This window comes from Cricetulus griseus, chromosome 3 (genome assembly GCF_003668045.3).
Source record: "Cricetulus griseus strain 17A/GY chromosome 3, alternate assembly CriGri-PICRH-1.0, whole genome shotgun sequence".
Classification (NCBI taxonomy): Eukaryota; Metazoa; Chordata; class Mammalia; order Rodentia; family Cricetidae; genus Cricetulus; species Cricetulus griseus.
In genome coordinates this window covers 33884576-33906128 of record NC_048596.1, presented here as the reverse complement: position 1 = coordinate 33906128, position 21553 = coordinate 33884576, and the positions used below count along the sequence as shown (strand labels likewise).

General features: G+C 40.8%; 1 long non-coding RNA gene across 1 annotated transcript; it reads left to right on the top strand.

Moving 5' to 3' along the window:
- The first annotated feature begins 847 nt into the window (after positions 1 to 847).
- Positions 848 to 6358, top strand: LOC107977581. Its single transcript, XR_004769459.1, has 3 exons — positions 848 to 980; positions 1663 to 1795; positions 4928 to 6358. It is a non-coding gene; the product is annotated as an uncharacterized LOC107977581 (long non-coding RNA).
- The last annotated feature ends 15195 nt before the right edge of the window (positions 6359 to 21553 follow it).

Sequence of the window (21553 nt, the reverse complement as noted above, 5' to 3'; positions counted from 1 at the left end):
TGTACATAATGATACATTTCTATGTGAACAAGGGAAAGGAGGCCAAAAGGCCAAGTTCATTAAGAAGGAAAGTGACAGAATCAGGGCAGAGGCATGGCTTTGACCTGGCACGTCCTATACCACACTGGGCTGTCTGCAGTAGACCTGTGTGCTTATGGCTGGAGATAAGCTATTTCATTATAGAACCCTGAGATGAAAAACAACTATAACAAAAAAAACAAATAAGTAGAATCAAACATGGAGGATAGAGACTAACTAATGGTCACTGAGAATTTAGCTTTTTTTCTAAGCTGTGCATTAACCAACTTACCATTTTATTTAAACCTCCTTCCTGTTTTTTTTTTTTTTTCCTTAAAGAAGGCAACTTTCTAGCATGCTTTCATGGAAAAGCATGTTTCCAATTTGTGGTGGTTTGAATGAGAATGGCCTTCATAGGCTCATAGATTTAAATGCTTGGTCACCAGGGAGGGGCACTGTTTTAAAGGATTAGGAGGTATGGCCTTGTTGAAGGAAGTGTGTCATTGACTGTGGGCTTAGATGTTTAAAAAAGCCTATTTCAAGCCCAGTGTCTGTAGGGGAAGCTGTAGCCACGCCTACTTAGGGGCTGGCTACAGGTGTGCCTGACCACGCCCTCACAAGCTTGTGAGGGCGTGGTCAGGGGACTTAGGATGACTGCGTTTGTTCTTTCGCTTTCACTTTGCTTCTTGCTGTACAGACTGCTGCCACGCCGGCTGGCTAGGTCGCTCTGTAAGTAAGGCTTTTCCCTATTAAATACCCTTATATCTCTACCTGACTCTGTATTGGTAATTTCCCACTTTAAGTGTCTCTCTCTTCCTCCTGTCTGCAGGTCTGGATGTAGAATGCTCGGCTACTTCTCCAGCACCGCATCTGTCTGCATGCTGCCATGCTCTTCACCTTGATGATAATGGAACTAAACCTTTGAAACTCTAAGCCAGTCCCACCTAAAAGCTTTCTTTTGTGTGAGTTGCCATAGACATGGTGTCTTTTCACAGAAATAGAAGACAGACTAAAACAACATTGGCTCACAACCTATGGGTCCAGGAAGGGAGATTTCTTCAATTTCCCCCATGAAACAATGATGTTGTCTGAAAAGAGGGCTTTTTTTTTTTTTTTTTGCTAACATCTGAAAAAGATAACCTAGGGCATAGATGCTGTTGTTATTCAGGCCCTCAGGAAGACTAAACTATATAAACACAGAGTTGAGAAGATCCATAGCAAAAAAGAAATAAGCAATACATTTCTAGAAAACTTCTTCCTGCATAAGTAGTAGGATGTTATGACAATTAAAAGACGTAGATAAGAAATAAAAAACATCTAGAATACTATGAAATACATTATATGTACTGTAGATATTTATGTGTTTGCATGCATCTGTGTGGTATATGCGTGAATACAAGTGCATATTCATTTAAGAGTTTGGCTTCTGTATTAATGGCTTCAGTGTATTGTACTTAATTAATTGTAACAAATGACAAACAACTTTGTATGGCAATCTTATATGAATTAATGATCCTTATCCTCACTAAATTACCTCTTGGTCTATTGATTTAAGAAATAAGTGATACTTTGATCACAAGCATTCTTTTGGAAGTCCATTTTTATAATCATGTACTCATTGTCTTTGATACTTTATTTTTTCAGACTCCAAATGAATATATGCCTCCTCTCTTTTTGTGAGATCCCACAGAAACACATGAAATTATATTAATGAGAAAGAAGCCTTAACATGCATGTACACTGAAAAGAGCCAGCAAGAGAAAAAACATTGAACTGGGTAAGAAAAAGATTGGTGGAAAAATGCAACATGGCATTCAGAATCTATTAATGAGGATAATAAATATTCTCCAATGAGGTGAAATCGCCAGGAAAATTAAAAAATTGGGGCCAGCAAAAGCCAAAATGAGAAGCAACTCAAAAGGCTGTCATCTTGGTCTGATGACATTCTGTCTTATCTTTTGCAAATGTAGAATGTGAGTTTGACATCACTGGGGTTTGTCCCCTGGCTGGATTTCTTAGTGCTGCTTTTGATGAGATGCCAGAAAGAAGACCTGAGAGTAGATGCTGATGCCAGGAGGGTAAACAGAGGAAAATTGAGATAGCTTCATTTGCAGTTTCTGGCCCTGTGAGTTAGAGCTGGGGCACTACCCAAACCTGTACATGGGCTATATGTCCATCCACTTTACAGGACATCTTCTCCATTTAGGCAGAGGCATTGGCCAGCTTATTAAAGAAAGAGGGCTGTCGGGGATGCAGGCTCACACTGCTCTATGCTATGTTCCTCACACTTCAATTAAGGAACAGAGACCAAGGATCACCAGATTTCAAATAATCCAGTCATGTAAGTATCTCTGCCTGTAGTTAGAGTGACATTTAACCAAACAAATGTCAGAATTTTCTTTTAGTTGAAATAGATGTGTTTGACTTACTTTCAGTACTGTATTTCATACAACAAAACTGAATAAATCATGATTTACTGAGACAATGCAAACAGAAAACAAAGAAATAAATCACACCAAAGAGAAAGTAAAAGATTAATAAACAGAATAACTTACTTCAAGGGAAACAATATAGCTATAAAAAATAGCTAACTGAATAACATAGACTTTGTAGGCATAAAATAATAGATTGCTATAAAATTAAGAATACTTTTACTGGAGAGATTGATGGACAGTTCAGTGGCAAAACACTTGCCTAGCATGACTGAGGCCTTCAGTTTTATTCCAAGAGCCACAAAAATAAAATACTTTTTAAATAAAAAAGAATATGATGGTTAAAAAATAATTTACTCTGTGAGTGACCTTATCCTTCAGTCCGAAAGGCTCACTGAGTAGGGGGAGGAGTAGGCTGAAGGCTACTAAATCTACTTTTAGAGACACCATAACAAAACTGAACAACTTTAGGAGTAGAGAGAGAAAAAAAACCAAATTAGCCTCAAATGAGCTAGAATTATACCAATACCAGATCTCATGAGAAACACAGATGTGAGCAGAAAATGAGGCAAATTCTGAGGGGAAATGATTTCTAGACTTTAATTCTATACCCAGACAAAAATCCACAAACCGTGAAGGAACACAAAACATTTTCAGGCAAGAAGGGCCTTGAGGTGTTTTAATTATATACAGCAAGGAACAAAACAGGAGGAAAGGGGCTATCGAGGCAGCTTAGTGGAACTTGCCTGGTATGAGCACGTGGAAAAAACCCTGGCCTCCATCCCCAGCAACAGCACCCAAAATAAGGAAAATGTGCTTTAAAGAGGAAAACAAAGAAATAGCAAATTAGAAGTGAAGAAATGTGGAAATCAATAAAACACTGCAATATCTAAGGCTGGAGAAATGGCTCAGTTGGAAAAGGCTCCTGCCTCCAGCTCTAATGATCTGAGTGTCCTCTCCAGGACCAGTGTGCTTAGAGACAATCAGTTCTGGAAAGTTGTTCTCTGACCTTCACACGTGCACTGTGGCACACATCCACACACATCCACAGCAAATCATAAATAAAATTTAAAATGCTATAAAGAAAAAAACAAGTTTACATATCTCCATCTACTGACCTAGCAACTATCGTCTCTATCTCTCTATCATTTGTATCATTCTTCCTTTGTTGATGTTGTGGTTTTGTTTGTTTGTTTGTTTGTTTGAGTGGGCCTCACTATATAGCCCTGGTGGGCCTTGAACTCACAGAGATCCACCTGTCTCTGTCTCCAAGTGCTGGCATTAAAGGTATGTGCCACCATACCTATCCATATCATTCTTGGAATGGCAGGAGCTCAACAACATAGGACTGAATTTCTTTTCCTATGGGTTCAGTGGAACTGATTGGTTCCACAGCAAAAGCCTATTTCTCAGTTATTATATTTAGTATGCTTTCATGGGGCAGAGTTTCGAGAAGCAGGCTACTGTCAAAGCATGGAGGACTTGGCCAATCGTCTTACATTTTACCAATCTAGGAGTAATACACCCAAGCAACACTGGGACTAGCCACAAGAAGAGAGCAGCTATGTTGTGTGGGGACCACCAGCATATGCAGAGGTAAAACTAGTGCCAGCAATGAAGTCCTTGTGATATATATTCATGGTCACCAGACAAAGCACTAAAAGGCCATAGCTTAAGTGGCTAACATTGGTGAACATGGTGCAGTAGCTTCTTTTCTCACAGCTGTAAGGGAACATATGACAAAAACATTTAGGGGAGGAGGAGTTGAGCTTGGTTCAAAGTTTAGAGGATACAGCTTGTCACGGCAGGGAAACTTGGTGGCCAGGGTAGCTCAACTTCCAGAGGGAGGAGCCTATAGAATGGGACCAGAAGCAAGGCAAGGCTATGACCATCTAACATCCACACTCAGTGGCCTGTATTGATGAGATAGGTCCTTGTGCTCAAGTTTCCACAGCTTCTCAGAACACCACCATTAGATGGGACCAGGTAGTCATATGTGATCCTGGGGTGAAGGGAACATTTCAGTTTCCAATCAGAACACAGGCAGGCATGAAGAGGGTGGCTGCTGCTGATAGCTTTTAAATTTGAGATCTTCTCCTGTGTTTTGCTTTTTCTTTCCCCATGGATAGGTATTTAAATGAGAGGAAAGAGGGAAACATTAGACTCCTAACCGGTCATTTTCTACCACCCTTTTAAATGCCATTCTTTAATGAAGGTTCTGAGTATTTGCTTAAATGTTTATAAAAAGCAACACTTGATTTACTGTTGGAACTACCAGTAGCTTTAGCGTGAGCTTGATATGTAAAATGAAGTTCTTTGCCAAGAACCTTCATAACCCAGGAGACAGAAGTCTGGAGGAAACACCACAGGGAGTGCCAGGCTCTGAGGAAAGTGGTCATATCAAGGTGTTTTAACAAGTTTAGACCATAGTTGTTATGGAAACCATTATGTTATAGTTTGGATTCTTTCTGTGTTAGAGTGGCGGAGAGAACCCAGAAGACCTGTGGCAAGTTATCCATTCTCATAACTGTAATATGTGCACCTTCACCAGCATTTCATCCCAGCCTCTGATAACCACCATCTTACCTTCTACTTCAAGGAGACATCTATGCAAATGACTTCACAAATATTTATGAGCATTGGTAATATAGTCAACATTATTGTATTGCAAATGAGTATGCATTGTGATAAAAATGTCTCTTGCACCCTAAGACTGGAACTATGCTTGGGCCTTTATGTTATGATAATCATCTGCTGAAACAGCACCCAGGAAGAAGGAGACCCCTGTAAAAAGAACAGGCACCTGAAATGTTGGTAGCAACATACAGATATTGCTAGATAAGCAAAGATATTTGTGATATTGTTTATTACCTGGGCCAGTGGGGGTCAATGACCAATGACTTTATGCCTTATAAAACCCTGCTGAAGAGTCCTATTATGCATCTCCTGGTTCTTCTCTGGCTAATGCTTCCTACACTGTTGTTCAAAAAGAGGGCAAAGACTGGCTATGCACATACACTTGAGCACACATGCACACACGATCAGATTCACAAGATAGCATTCAGATAGACAAGATTCAGACTCATAAAGTAGGATGGAAAAGAGAAGCAGAGAATTCAAATCTGGACTCACTCTTGGTCAAATGACACCAAGGGGAAGTTCCGTATTGTTTTCCTTAATGTAACAGAGACACATTGTTGGTGACTCTTTATCTTAATGCAGTCAAACCAATGGTGGGGCCAGTGTCACTCCTCTTTTTTGTTCCTCCCCAAGGACAAATCTGCCCCGTGTCTGTAAACAAAGTGAATTCTCAGCATTGCATAGTATCCTTCTTGACTTGTGGGATGCTTCGCCTGTTCAGAGAAAAGGCCATCAGAAATGTGTTGCCAAGAAAGAGAAAATGGACCCTGCAGCCAGCCGAAGACGTGCCTGTAAAAACAAACAAACAAAAAAGCTGGCAAAGCCAGCTAGCCAGCAGAGCACTAAGGACCTCAGGTGGGCCCAGTGAAAGATAGAAGCACAGGGGTAGGGCCAGAGGCAGGGAAGCAGACACCAAGATAACTATGCTTACTTCCTGGTTGCCTTTGTCCTGGTTTAAGGATAGAATTTGATGTGTTCTGAATGCTTCTCTGTACTGACTGAGCAAGCACCAGCCCCTTGATCACCATACACACTCCTAGGTGGCAGGAGGAAGTCACATGAAGCTTTTATGAAGGGAAGGCTGCCAAGACCCCAGCAAAAAACAAACAAACAAAAAAAAGAAGTCAATGCCAATGCACAGTGTTTTTCCTATGTTGATGTTCCAAATTGCTCTACAACCAGAGAAGGACAACATCAAAGAGGCAGATGAGCTTTGAAGACTTTGTGGGTGGAGGTTGACCAGCAGTCCTAATAAATATGCATTGTCTATAGAAGCAATGTGTGTGCATACATGTATACACTTCGTTTGTTTGTTTGTTTGTTTTTGAGACAAGGTTTCTCTGTATTGCTTTGGAGCCTATCCTGGAACTTGCTCTGTAGATCAGACTGGCTTCCAAGTCACAGAGATGGACCTGCCTCAGCCTTCCGAGTGCTGGGATTAAAGGTGTGTGGGACAATGCCCAGCAAGTGGCCACTTGAAGTATCTGGCAGTAGATGCCATGTTTCCTATCCAGCAGTGTCTCTGGCATCTTGAAGGCATCTAATATCTAAATAATCATCTCACTAAAGGAGTCATAGCAGGCATTAGAATTTGGTTTTCTAGTGGATAAGAGGATGGCTTAGCAGTTAAAGTGTTTGTTTTAACCTGCTTTGAGAGCTGGAGTTTGGATCGCCAGAAACTGAATGAATATAGTAGCCTGCCTGTAATGCCAGCTTCAGATTACAGAAACAGGGATTCTCAGAGCAGGAAGGCTAGCAGGACTAGCGATGTAACATGAATTCGAATTGGTCTTAATAATAAAAACTTGGAGTCAGCTATCAGGGAGTGAAAGCTGAAGGACCAGGGAAGCAAAGCAGCCAGGCACTAGAGGTCTTACCTCTTACCAATGCTCAGATCAAAGGGGGTGATCTTGTCCTCACACTGCCTCCTCAGACTCTTCAGACTGACTGCCAGAGCTGCTGTCTCCTCCTGCCTTATATTCCTGTCTTCACCCAGCCATATCACTCCTGTCTCCACCTCCCTAGTGCTGGGATTAAAGGCATATGATCCCAACTGCTGGGATCACCTTTGTGTGAGCTCTGCTTCTCTTTTAGACTGAATCAATTTCATGTAGCTCAAGGTGGCCTTGAACTAACAGACATCCATCTGTCCCACGAGTCCTGAGATTAAAGGTGTGTGCCACCACTGCCGGGCCTCTAGTGGCTTAGCTCTGCACTCTGATCTTCAGGCAAGCTTTATTTGTTAAACACAAGCAAAATAGCACTACACATATTGGTGAGCTCTGGGTTTTATTGACAGGCTCCCGTCTCAGTGAATAAGGTCAAAGAGTCAATGAGGACGGTTGTCAACATCAACTTCAGGCCTCCCTACCCGCTCTAACATACCTGAATGTATACCTCCACTTAAGTGTACCCACACATGCTAAGACATGCATACACACAAGTGCAACACCCCCACACCACCACACACACACAAAATGGAAAATGGAAAAAGGGAAATGAATTCAATTTTCCATCTTAGTTTGCAATGCTACATTCAACACATTCAAAGTGGGAAGGCCACTCTTGGTCCTTCACTCTCTGGGCACCTCTGCTGGTGGATGAGAGGAATGTAAGCATACAAAAGGAAATTCTGAGTTATGTCACATGCCTTCCTGAATACAGCTGCATCTGGTGCCAGGAAGAGAACCTAAGTATGTCCTGAAACTGTTTATATTATGAAAGACTTTAGACTTTGCAGTCTAAATGTTGCTGAGGGTTTTGCCTAACATATCATCAGTGATCTGAGTCCCTCTTTAGTCTGTAAGATGAGATGGCAGTGTCACAAGTAATCTTGCTAGAATTGAGAACGAATTATTCTGATGGGATGCTATTGTCTGTGACTTCATGGCTGCACCACTTTCCCATTTACTGGGAATTTCCTTTTAGGGTTAGGTTCCTTCATTGCCTATAAATACATAGTTTCTAAAGTTTCCCTTAAACTGTTTAACTTACAGGTTCGTGATTTTACATCTTTAAAAATCAGGTATTGGATTTTTAAAATTTATTTTTATGGCCTTTAAATTTACTTTTATTAACTTTTTATTATTAAATTTATATGTACTTGTATGTAATGTGTGGTTTGTGATGTGTGCATGTCTGCACACATGCTATAGCATGTGTGGATGTCAGAGAGCAATGTGAAGGAGTTGGTTCTCTCCTTCCACTGTGAGGGTCTGTAATACGAACTAATAAAAACACAGAGACAGATATTGGGGTTCAAGTTGATGCTCAGATAAGCAAAGCAGCCAGGCCACTAGCTCTTACCTCTACCTCAGACCCAAATGGGTGATCTTGTTTCCATGAATCCTCAGAGTACAATCCAGACTACTACTCTCCTCAATGTGGCTGAAGAATAATTCTCCGAGACTGACTTTGCTTCTTCCTTATATATTTTTCTAGAGTTGGGATTAAAGTGCTGAGATCCATGTGCTGAGATCTCCTTTGTGTGAGCTGTTTCTCTTTTAGACTCGTTCACTCTAATGTAACCCTGGGTGGCCTTGAACTCACAGAGATCCACCTGCCTTTGTCTCCTGAGTCCTGGGATTAAAGGTGTGTGCCACCACTGCCCAGCTTCTATAGCCTACTAGTGTGGCTGCTGGAATTAAAGGTGTGTATCACCACTTCTTGGCTCTATGGCTGTGGCTAGCTTTACATTTTGATCTCCAGTGGCTTTATTAAATCATGAATAATATATCACCACACGGTCCTAGGGATTGTACGCAGGTTATCAGGCTTGGTGTCAAGTGCCCTATCTACTGAGCCATCTTGCCAGCCTATTTTTTACTTTTTAATGCCTAATTTTTGAAACATTGTTTTAGGGATTCACCTGATTCTCACCCCTTTGCACGACTCTCTGCTTTTCTCTCCTGGGTGCATGTCTGCCTGTGCACATGTGTTATGTGTTTAAAACAGTATTCAGTGTTGCATTTAAGAGACTGAAAACCCAAGGTCAAAGTTGTGCTTCTTCACCTCCTAGGAATGTTGGTTAAATACCCTCACAGCCTCAAGTCCTCTGCATGTAAAATAGGAGTAAGATTAGCATTTACTTCATGGGCTGCTCTGGGACTTAACAGCATAATTCATGTAAAGTGGCTGTCTGTTGCTTAGGAAACAGCAGGCACACAATAGATGCCATCACCCCGCCCCCCTTTCCTATGGTAGAGTAGGGAGGGGACTAATGGTCACTTTCCAACAGGATGGAGGTGGAGTCCACCAGGCCACCAGGTAGCAATCCTCCCTGACTAAACATTCTCCTGTCTACACTTTTCTCAAAAAGCCTCAGACAAATTCCTTGTGTGGGGTCTGTTCCAATCCAACAACCATTCCCGCCTCTTACCGTACAAATAAAATGCCTGCATTATTGGAGGCAAAACGATGCAATTATAATGCTACATTCCCTTACCATGAAGTGTGTCTGCATTCTTGCCTCTAGGACAGACTTAAGCACAAATTGTTGGAAAATACTTTCTAGAAAGTTTCCCATAAGGCCAGAAATGGCTCTGGAGAGTGACTCCTGACTTTCCCTTTCTTAATCTTGTTGCCTAAAAGGAAGCTTTGTTGATGAAATGCTAGCAGCTAGTAGATCCTGAGGTAACCTTCTCTTGTTAGCCATGGACCATGTTCCCATGGAAAGAATATGCAAGGAACTTGGGGCTGGCTCTCTGAACAGTGTTTTAGAGCTCCACTTCCCTTGGTTTGTTCAACTCCTTCTTATAAGATATAAAACAACTTTGTGTGACACTGGTTTAAGTTTTCCATTGTCTCAACTGAACTAACTTATATATCTTAGTGTCTTTCCAGCCCAAGGGGAACTTTCAGTCACGATAGTCTTAACAGAACCTTGTTGTAAGACTCATGTCTGCTCTTCTGCTCTGCACAGTTGGCTACGTACGGTTTCTTGGGCATATCATCCCTTTCATACCAACATGCCAGTTTCCTTACTAGGGAATTTTTCTCACCCTAGAACACCTTCAGGGTGTTCAAGGTTGATAGTCCCCAGCATGATCATGAGTTTTAGAGAAAGGCCAAATATTAGTGTCCAATGAAGAATTTATTTCTGATCTTCTGGGAAGATCCATCTGTAGCATAGCACTGTGTGATGAAATGAGTATAGTTGGGCCTCATGATTATATTTTGGGGACTTTCATTTTTAATAAAGTCAATGGTAGCATCAGGCTTCTACCTTCTGCAAACTTTCTTTGCCACCTCCTGTCGACCCCCACGACACCAAGAAAGGTGTTACCATTATCTCTACCACATAGGCAGGAAAACTGAGCTTCCTATTAATGAATTACATCAGGTTTCTTCATTTCTTCATAGTAGTGGGCCAGTAAAGAAGCTTGCTATCAATGGGATATTTTAATAGCAAAAGAAAATTTAAAAATTCTACCAAAGATTTAGCTGGAATTAGGGCTTTTATGTGATTATCAAATTACATACTTCACTACATACTTAACTTGGCCTGTTTAAAAGTTATTAAGGAAATATAAGAAAATTGGTTATGGAATTGGATGAAACACACACACACTTCAAATTTGTTCAATGCCTTACATCTTTTAAAATACTGAGAATTTTGTTCTGTGTGTTCTAAGAAAACAACTCTTGGGCAGAAACATAAACATCCTATTTCTGAGTGGTCAGGCATGCAGGGCTACAAAAAACCATGAAATATTCATGATGGCCAACAGATCTGAAGAGAGGCACATGGAGCTCCTTCATGTAGGGAATGGAGCTGGGACTCAACAGTACAATAACAAACACATCAAACAACAGAGCTCTAGTAAGAAATTAGGTCTCAACAAAACACATTTGCTGTAAGTCTTTCAAATCATGGTCCCTAGGATTGGGGTCTAGGTGTGTGTTTCTCCAACTTCTCTCTGATATCTTTATGCAATACAATTATTTATTGACTGGACTGGTGGTCCCGGAACTTCACTATCCATATTCTCTTCTGCATCAGAGAATATCCAGACCTGTGTTAGGCCAACTGACCCAGACCACTCCATTCCTACAGATCTTTCTTCTAAAATGAACCAAAAACCACATACTAACTTACGTGTTTGCACGACCAGTCAGTTAGTGGCTTAACTGACTTGTTGGGTACCACTTCAGAGCATCCACAGAAGAGTAAGAGGCTGGCTGACATACTTTGGCCCACACATATGTTGCTGTCTACCACCAAAGACCCTGGTCCTCCTGGCAGGCTCCAGGTTACACTTCTCTTGGTTCATTTTATTTCAAACTTAGCAAAGACTCACATGCACAGCAATGGTGAATAGCCTTTCATCTTCCAAACAGAAAGATTTCTTTCCTGAGCTACTAAGATGTCCCTCAGAACTCAGAACAGAGGCAACCCCACCCACTCTGTGTTTCAAAAGACTTTCCTGTGGTAGGATCACGGTCTTTCAAGTTCTGAGTCCCATTTGAGACAGTTCCGTGAAGAACACAGAGAACTTGACACTGAGCTCCAAGCAAGTCATTAACTGGTGGGTGTCAGAAACTGAGAGTGAAAGAAAGCAGTCTGGAGAGAGAAGACTCAGGATCGAGAGGTATAGAAACTAATCTGTTACAGAAGAAGATGCAGAGAATGGACATCAGAGATCGGAATCATACATCAACAATTTTGTTGAAAAGAGGAAGGGGCATGTGGGGAAATGATAAGACTTGTCAATCTCAGGAAACCAGAGGGAAACCTGCCAAAGCCATATGCTGAACCCACTGTCCTCTGCGCATGTGCTTTCTCACCTAGCCATTTGGAGTCATCTCAGAGATGACCTCATTTATGGCTAGCACAAGCAGTGGAGCCAGGCTTTACCAGGTCAAGAACCAGTCTGTGCATCACGTGCACTAAACAAGGGATTGCCCATGCTTTCCTAGTCCATGCTTTCTGTAGAATAACTAAGCCACTTTCCCCATCATTAGTTGCTATTTGGACCATCTGAGGAGTTCTCATGCTGATGTATTCGCCTCCGCTGGGCTCCGTTCCACATGATTTTCAAACAAAGCAAAGAAAAACTTTCTATTAGCTCGGAAGTCATGTAAAGTTGCAGAGGTTAAAACAACATCTCTCCTGAATAATACATATTAGAAGTCACCCAAAGCATGTTATTAATCTGGCATCCAGATTTAAAGATTGCCATTGGCCCACTCAGGCCTCTGAGGGGCAATATCACAGTGAGCATTCATCTGTTTTCCTGCCTTGCACAGATAATATCACAACGGAGTAGAGAGCCGCAGGACCACAGCAGTCAAGGTAAACTGCTCAGTCTAGATGCTTCAGAATGTCTCAAGACAATGGCATTTGCATGCAGAATACCAAATCCCCAGGCTTTCTTAAAAAGCAGGAAACCTTGGGGAGACAACAACAAAAAAGAGAGGTTTCAAATTCTTTGCAAGGAGAGCCTCTGGGATCTAACTTCATGAATGGGATGAGCAGCATAATCTTCCCAAATACACTATCGCATAAATGCAGGCAGACTTTCAATCCCAGCCCCGATATCACTCTGCTTTAGAGTTAGGTTAATCAATCAGTTCAAAGACGATAGCTCAGAAAGGGTATTGTTACATGCTGTGTCATAGGTGATAAAATACCACTGTGTATTTGACCATGCACAATCCCCACCCACAATAGGTTAATGAAGGAGACAGACAGACATAACTCAAAATACCAGCTCCTGGCAGTGCTGACTGACCTGTGCTGGGTCCTGACTTTGTGTCTGGGCTATATTAATTCATTTCAGTGTATCACAACCTCATATAGCAGGCTGCACTGTTATTCTGTTTTATTAATGCAGAAATTGAAACTAGATAATTTACCATTTATGGTAGTTTGAATAATAAAAGTGGCACTATTAGGAGATGTAGCCTTGTGGGAGGAGGCATGGCCTTATTGGAGGGAGTGTGTCTCGTTCTCTTTCTGCAGCCTGTGGATCAAGATATAGAACTCTCAGCCCCTCTCCCGCACCATGTCTGCCTACACTCAAGGTTCCCGCCATGATGATGGACTAAGCCTCTGAAACTGTAAGCTATTCCCAGTTAGACATTTTCCTTTATTAGAGTTGCCATGGTCATGGTGTCTTGTCACAGCAATAAAAGCCTAACTAAGGCCCTGATGTTAGAGGTTGTCTTGTGGCCTCTCAAAATTTGCATGTTGATATCCATACCCTTAGGACCTACAGGTGTGAACTTATCTGGAAATAGAGTGGTTGCAGATGCTGTCGTTGGTTCTACTAAATCAGTGAGCCTCTAGTCTAATGTGACTAATGTTGTTATAAAAGGGACATCTTGAGAGGCAGGTATGTATGTACACAAGTGGTATAGCAGGTGAATGAAGATCAAGGCAGCATTGTGGGTAATGGAGCAGAAGCCAGGGACCAGCAAAGACTCCAGTGAAGCACCCAGAGCAGAAGGCAATGATGGAACAATTCCCTTTTGCTGCCCTCGGAAGAAACTGTGCCTGCCAATTCCCAGATCACAGACTTGAACCGTGTCACAAAATTTCCCATGCAGCCACCCAGTTTATGGCACTTTCTTAAGTAACTCTTGGAAGGGAAAGCAGCCAGCAAGCCAATAAACAGTGAAGTTAGAATTCAAATCCAGGCAGCCCTGAGCCAGACTCTGTACTTTGAGCCCTTGTACTAAACTGCTGATTATAAGTGAGGGGCTGAGTCAGTCACACAATGTGTTTCCCTGCACACAGGCAGGGGATGGCTAGCAAGGGAAGAAACATTATAATGAAGGAGTTCAAAAAACCCTGTCTGTCCAATTCAACCCATCACTAAGGGCAAGCAGGATGCTTCAGTCAATAAAAGGCATTTGTAGTCAAATTTGACAATCTGAGTTCAATGCCCTGAACCTACATGGTAGAAGGAAAGACTCTTGCAGGTTGTCCTCTGATCTTCACATGCACTCATTGGTGTGTGTGTGTGTGTGTGTGTGTGTGTGTGTGTGTGTGTGTGTGTGTGCGTGTGTGCATGTGTCACAGAGAGATGGCTCTCATGTTCCTGTCACTCCACTTTTCCTAAATTGAATAATTAACAATTTTGGGACTGTGTCTCAATAGGGTTAATTATGATAACAGACAACCCTTATCCGCCATATCTATTCTTTTCTGAGAAGTTGTCAGTTGCTTTGTGTTAAAAACTCAAGGCCTAAAACTGTAAAGATTCAGAAGTCCAATTAATTAACAGAAAAGTAATTGAGCTGATCAATAGACCAGGGAGACTGTCTTAGTTAGGGTTTCTATTGCTGTGATAAAATACCATATACAAAAAGCAAGTTGGGGAGAAAAGGGTTTATTTGGTTTATACTTCCTCATTGTAGTCCATTATTGAAGGGATCTAGGATAAGAATTTAAGCAGGGCAGGATCCAGGGGGCAAGAAGTGATGCAGAAGCCATAGAGGGTGTTGCTGACTGGATTGCTCCCCATGACTTGCTCAACTTGCTTTCTTATAGAACCCAGAAAGATAGCCCAGGGGTAGCACTGGCAACAATCATCTAAGCTCCTCCATCAATCACTAATTAAGAAAATGCCCTACAGGCTTGCTTACATCCCCATCTTGTGAAGGCATTTTCTGAATTGAGATTTCCTCCTCTTAGATGACTTTAACCTGTGTCAAATTGACATAAAACTAGAGAGTGACAATTATTTCTCCTTCCTTGTTTTTCTTGGAACAACAGGAGCTGGAAGCAGAAGGCAGGGCTCACAAGAGTGATAGACAAGGCATGTGTACATACATGTGTATTTATGTATGTGCTGACACAAAAATGCAACTCTCACTTTCATGGAGATAGCTGACTCTGAAGCCAAATATGAGTGACCATTGTCCAGGAACAGGACATGTTCCTGTTCTGGACAGATTCCATGTTCTACCCCAGATTCCATGTTCTAATGTGAAATCAGTTTCATGAAGTTTAGAAGAAAGAGAGGGGGAGAACAGGAGGGGAGAGGAGGACATGAGAGAGCAGGAAGATTTAGTCAGGGGAAGAATTGAGCAGAGCAAGAAAAGAGATAACCACAATAGAGGGAGCTATTATAGGTTTTAAGAGAATTCTGGCACTAGGGAAATGTCTAGATATCTATGAGTTTGACTCCAACTAACAATCTAAGCAGTGGTTGAGAGGCTACCTTAAATGCCCTTCTCCGATAATGAGATTGATGACCACCTTATATGCCATCCTAGAGCCTTCATCCAGTAGCTGATGGAAGCAGCGGTGGACACCCACAGCTAAACACTGAGCTGAACTCTGGAATCCAGTTGCAGAGAGGAAGGAGTGATGAGCAAAGGGGTCAGAACCAGACTGGAGAAACCCACAAGGACAGCTGACCTGAATAAGGGGTTACTCATGGCCCCCAGACTGATAGCTGGGAAACCAGCATAGTACTGTTCCAGATCCCTTGAGTGAGGTTGTCAGTTTGGAGGTCTGGACAATCTATGGGGCCTCTGGTAGTGGATCAGTATTTATCCCTAGTACACAAATGGACTTTGGGAGCCCTCTCCACATGGAGGGATACTTTCTCAGCTTAGACACACAGGGAAGGGTCTAGGCATTGCTCCAAATGATATGACAGATTTTGAAGATCCCCATGGAAAGCCTCGCCCTCCCTGGGGAGCAGAAAGGGGTTGGGATGGGGGGTGGGGGGACAAGGGAGGAGGGGAGGGAGAGGGAACTGCGATTGACATGTAAAAGAAGCTTGTTTCTAATTAAAAATAAACAAAATAATAGAATGGAGATGGCCATAAATCAAAATGTCTTCAAATACATTGGTGGACACACCGAAGTGGTGAGTAGCAAACTTCTGTTGCAGGCTGTGCTGGCTAGTTTTATGTTGACACAAGCTACAGTCATTCTGAGAGGCAGGAATGAGATGGTGCCTCTGTGAGATTGGGCTGTAGGCAATCCTATAGAGCATTTTTAAATTAATGATTTATAAGGAAGGGCCTAGCCCATTGTGGGTGGTGTCACCCTTGAGCGGGTGGTACTGAGTTCTATAATAAAGCGGGCTGCGCAAGTCCTGGGGAGCAAGTAAGCAGCTCACTTCCACGGCCTCTGCATCAGCTCCTGCCTCCTGGTTGGTTCCTGCCCTGCTTGAGTTTCTGCCTGACTTCCTTCAGTGATAGACTATGATGTGGAAGTATAAACCAAATAGACCTTTTCTCCTCAGCTTGCTTTTGGTAATGGTGTTTCTTCACAGCAAGAATAACCCTAAGTAGAACATAGGCCCTAGATGCTATCTGATGACACCCTTAGCTTTTGGGTTGGTGGACACCAGTATCTGTTAAGTTTTCCAAAGGAAGGTCAGTGCCCTGTGAGTACATCCTAAATGACTTTCCTAGTGGCCACGAAGCTGCTAGTTTAGGTACAGAGAAGGGCAACAAATGCCTATGAAGAGGGCTGAAAGTGGCCCAAGGAAATTTGGCTCTGAACTTGCAACATTCCAAACTCCCGACATTCACTTTGAAGTTCTAGAGTTTAATCAACCTTGCAGAAGGTAACTAGAGGTGCCTTTTCATTCTTTTGTGTGCACATGTCTGGGCACGCATGTGTGGCTTCCAATTGAACACACACGGTAGTTAGAGTTATACTGAGAATCTATCTAGCACTGGTGTCTTCTCCTTCACCTAATCTTTTTGGAAGTATTTTCATTGCACTTGGACCTGCAAGCTGTTGGTCTCTTGGGGAATTTATGATTTCTTTTCTGACTTCATTATATGGGTACTTCTTTCCCCAGGGGGTCTATTCATTAAGATATCATGGTGGTGTGCTTCCTGCCTTTGGCCTTGCCTCATAAACCCTTTCAAACAAACTGCACACAGATGCAATGCAGAGCACACTGCCTTAAGCATGGGAATTAAATTAAACATCATTCAGTAAGCATGAGAAACCGAGAGTGAAGGCATCAGAAGAAAACGTGAAAAATTCAGTCAGTTTGTCCTGAACCCTCCTTGAGTTTTTTCTAGTTGGAACTACTGGGACTTTGTTGGAATGAAACAGTCCAAGGGTGGGCTTGTATCTTATTCTTCTAAAATGTCCACTAGGATAAAGTCAGAGGGCATAACAGCACTCAGAAAATCCATATTGCAGTTTCCCTCATTGTGGCTAGATAGTTGTTTTCATGTAAATACAGTCTCATTTCTCAGTAACAAGCAGAACTTCTGGGTTCAGTGCTAAACAGTTCTTGCTGGTGACCTCTTGCCTATTTACTGCATCTTTACTTTCATGTGCTGAAGAGTGGAACAATAGTGGTTTGCTACCAGCATTAATTTACTCTAGTAAGATAATGCAGCTCTTTATTTAACAGGGAGAAATAATAGCATCAATTAGCATTTGGACAATGCTTTGCAGTTTACAAAAGGCTTCCACACACTTTATCTTATTTAGAGTGGAGTAGGAATGTATTCTTTCTGTCAAGTTCACCTGTTCTTTCTCTGGAAAGTTCTGGTAAGTTCTTTCTCTTCTAATCTGCTCTCTTGTGATGCTGGTAATGCTGCCAATTAAAGTTGCCTTCCCTGACCCTGGCCATAGAAGTGCACAGGGACTCAGGTCGAGCCAACCATGGCATTCTCATTCCAGTGACAACAGTGACTTTTGGTCAGGTAGACAACATGAAATCAAACTGTTTTCTTAAGTCACCACAAATTCAGAAGCATTGGGATCTAAGTAGGTAACTAATAAGCAAGTTATTAATTTGAAATGTGTTAGGTAGAAAAGTATCATTAGTGAAAATCAATCCTTAGTGGGAGATGAAGAGGTGCCTTGGTCCTGCATCAATGAGATGATGGGACAGACTTAGTAGACTTCCTATGGGAGACCTTAACCTCTCTGAGGAGCAGATGGGAGGTAGGGGGTGGGGGTATAGAGAAGAGAGGAGAGAAGGGGAATTAGGATTGGAATGTAAACAATAAATTAATAAAAAAATCTTAACAAAATAAAAGTAAATCAAGGCAAAGAAGAATCCAAGGATGCAAAGAGAAGAGCATCTTCAATCTGGAAGATTCATCAAAATAATGTTCCTGAAATTTTTTCAAATAGGCCTAAGAGACATTATTTACTTACAAGGAATCTTTGGTAACATTATAACCAGAAGCCTCATCAGGAACTTAGAGGCCAGAAATTGGTAGATACATTCAATGTGCTGAAAGAAAAAAAAAGTCAGGAACTGGCTTGACAGTTAAGAGCACTTCCTGCTCTCTCAGAGGAAGTGAGTTTGGTTTCTAGCACCTCCATGGTAGTTCATTACCATCTGTAACTCCAGTTCCAGGAACCTTCTGACTTCTGCAGGCATGAGTCACACTCATGCCTATGTGTATAGCCACAACACTTTTACACACAAAACAAATAAATAAATACAGTTAACAAAGGGCTCTATGCTCAGAAAAATTGACCCTCAAAAGTCAAGGAAAAATTAAGATGTCCCCAGATAAACAAAATCCAAGGCAATGCATTACTGCTGTGCTTCTGTCTGCTACAAGAAATTCTCACTGCCACTGACAAGTTGAAATAAAAAGACACCAGATGGTAACTCAAAGTTGTATGAAGACAAAATATCTTAGTATATGTAAATATATGGATATTTCTAAAATCTAGTACTGTTAAAATTATGTTTTATAACTTTACTTTGATTGCCTACATAATTTAAAAGAATAACGTGTTAAAATTGTTGATATTTGTGAACATATACATCCAAGGATATAACCCCTCTTTACGTATGGATGCAAATGGAATTATTATTAAGGTATACAATATGATGATGATTTTATACACAAAAAATAGTGGAGTTATTACTGTTAATTAACAGTCAAGTTAATTAACAAGTTAATTGTGCCAGTAATTACTGGAAGAGGTAGAGTCAGAACTGGGAATGAGCACAATTTTGTACATTATTGAAGTTCAGATGGTATATATTCGAATTAGATTGTCATACTTTAAGATGTTAGGCATGCTCTCCATGGTAACCACAAAGATAACTAGCTATGTAACATACACAAAAGGAAATGAAAAAATAAATTTAAACATTTTACTGTCAAGATTCAGTTAAATACAAAAGCAACAGTATTATAAGAAATGAGGTAAAGAAAAAGCATATGGCATATAGAAAAGAAAATAGCCCAGTATTAGTGTCTTCTGACACATAATTCCTTTAAATGTAAATGGGTTATGTTCTACAATCAAAAGAGATAGGCACAGTAATTTTTTTAAAAGATCTATAGGATCCCCTTATATACTGTATACAGGAGACTCATTTCAGATTCTAAAACACAAATAGTTGAAAATGCAGAGATGGAATGATACTCATGACAATGACAGCAAAAGAGCAAATGGTTGCTTTTAATATCAGGCAAAATATATGTTAAATGAAAAAAAGTTATAAAAGAGAAAAACGGCTTAATTTTAATAAAAGATTTGCCAGGAAGAAGAAATAACAATTTTAAACATTTGCAAACCAATCACAGATGTTTATATGTGTATATGTATATTATGTTATATATGTTGTATATGTATATATACATCCATACATATATGCTATATATGTATATGTATGTATGTTATATATATGTTATATATGTATATGTATATGTACATATATATATATCCAAAATCGTCAGATTTGAAGGAAGAAATTAATACTTATAACATTTATACAATTGTAATTGAATAACTTAACATCCTACTTTTGAATAATGTACAGGTTGACTTGAGCAATACGACAGATTAGTTAAATTTAATGAACATACACAGGACACTTTACCCAAGAACAAAATATCTGCACCTCTATAGTACACATGAAGTATGCTTCAGTATATTTCACATAGTAGGTAATAAATTAAAGCTAAACATTAAGGAGAAATAGTACAAATTACCTTTAACCAACACAATGGAATGAATTAGAATTCAAAAAGAGGAATACAGAAGAATACAGCATTCTCTTAAATACCCAAAGGATCAAAATAACATCAAAATAAGAAATAAAAGGAAATATTAGAAAATACTAGTGAATGCCAAAGAATACAACGTATTCAAACTTACAAAATAAAGAGCTCTAAGAATGCATTTGCAGCTGTAAATGTTTGCATGAAACAAGAAAGATACCAAATCAACAACCTAATGATGAAGAACCAGCAAAAGAACAAACTAAATTCAAATCTAGAAGAAATATTACAGGGAAAAGCAGAGATAAATGAAATGAATAGAAAAAAGATAAGAAAATAAACAATGGAAACAGCAAGAAGCTGGTTCTTGGGAAATATTGGTGAAATTGACAGAAAATGTAAACCCTTTACACAACTGGCAAAATGTGAGTGGTACAGCTTCAGTAGAGAGCATTATGGGAGGTCCTTAGAATGCTAAAGATGGAATTACCATGTGATGCAGCAATTGCATTTCTGAGTATATACTCCAAAACTTTGAAAGCAGTATCTCAAGCAGATCGTGACTTCCGTGTTTACGGGAGACTGAGTATTTATATCTGGCTGATGCGGAGGTAGGCCTAGGAGTTAAGAGCACACATCGTTCTTGTGGAGGACCAAGGTTTGACTTGACTCCCCAGTACCTACACAGTGCCTTACAACTGTCCACAATTCCAGCTCTGGGGGATCTGGTGCCCTGTTCTGACCTATGCAGGCACCAGGCATGCACATGGTACATAGATATACATGCAGGCAGAATATTCATGCCATAAAATAAATCTCCAAAATCCAAAACTTTCTTATTGTCCTACAGGTTTGGGATTTTGAGGCATTTCTAATTCCAGAGTTTTAAGTTAGGGATGTTCCACCAGCCAAATCTATGTAAATCAGAAAAAAAATAATTCTGAAATCTGTAACAGTTTTGCTCCCAAGCATCTTGGATACAGAATATGCAACCTGCACTCACTAAATGCAGGAACAGCCTGACCCTGTTGGAATACATGCTCTGACTCAGATGTTATTAGTGTGGTAGTATTAAGTGGTAAGTAAGTCCTGAAGGTACCTCTTTGCTGAGTGGGATTAAAGATTCTGCAAATGGGGCTTAAGGAGGCATTAGATGAGCTGGTCTTGCAACCTTTTATCACTGGAGGATGATGTCTTCCCTTCTGGAGGATGCAGCCCTTACCAGGCAACCCAACATGTCAGCTACCTGATCTTGAAAATTCTCAATGTCCAGCAATATGAGAAAGAAATTTCTGTTTTTAAAAGTACTTAGTCTTCCTTCATGAGAGGAGGGGATGGTAGAATACATGAGATAATAAAATAGAGTGGTGTGGTGGTTTGAATGAAGATGGTCCCCATAGGCTCATAGGGGGTGACACTATTGGGAGGTGGCCTTGTTGGAGTAGATGTGGCCTTGATGGGGAAAGTGTTTCACTGTAGGTGGGCTTTGGGGTGTCAGAAACTCAAGCCAGGCCCAGTGGTTTTCTCTGCCTGTGGTTCAGGAAATAAAG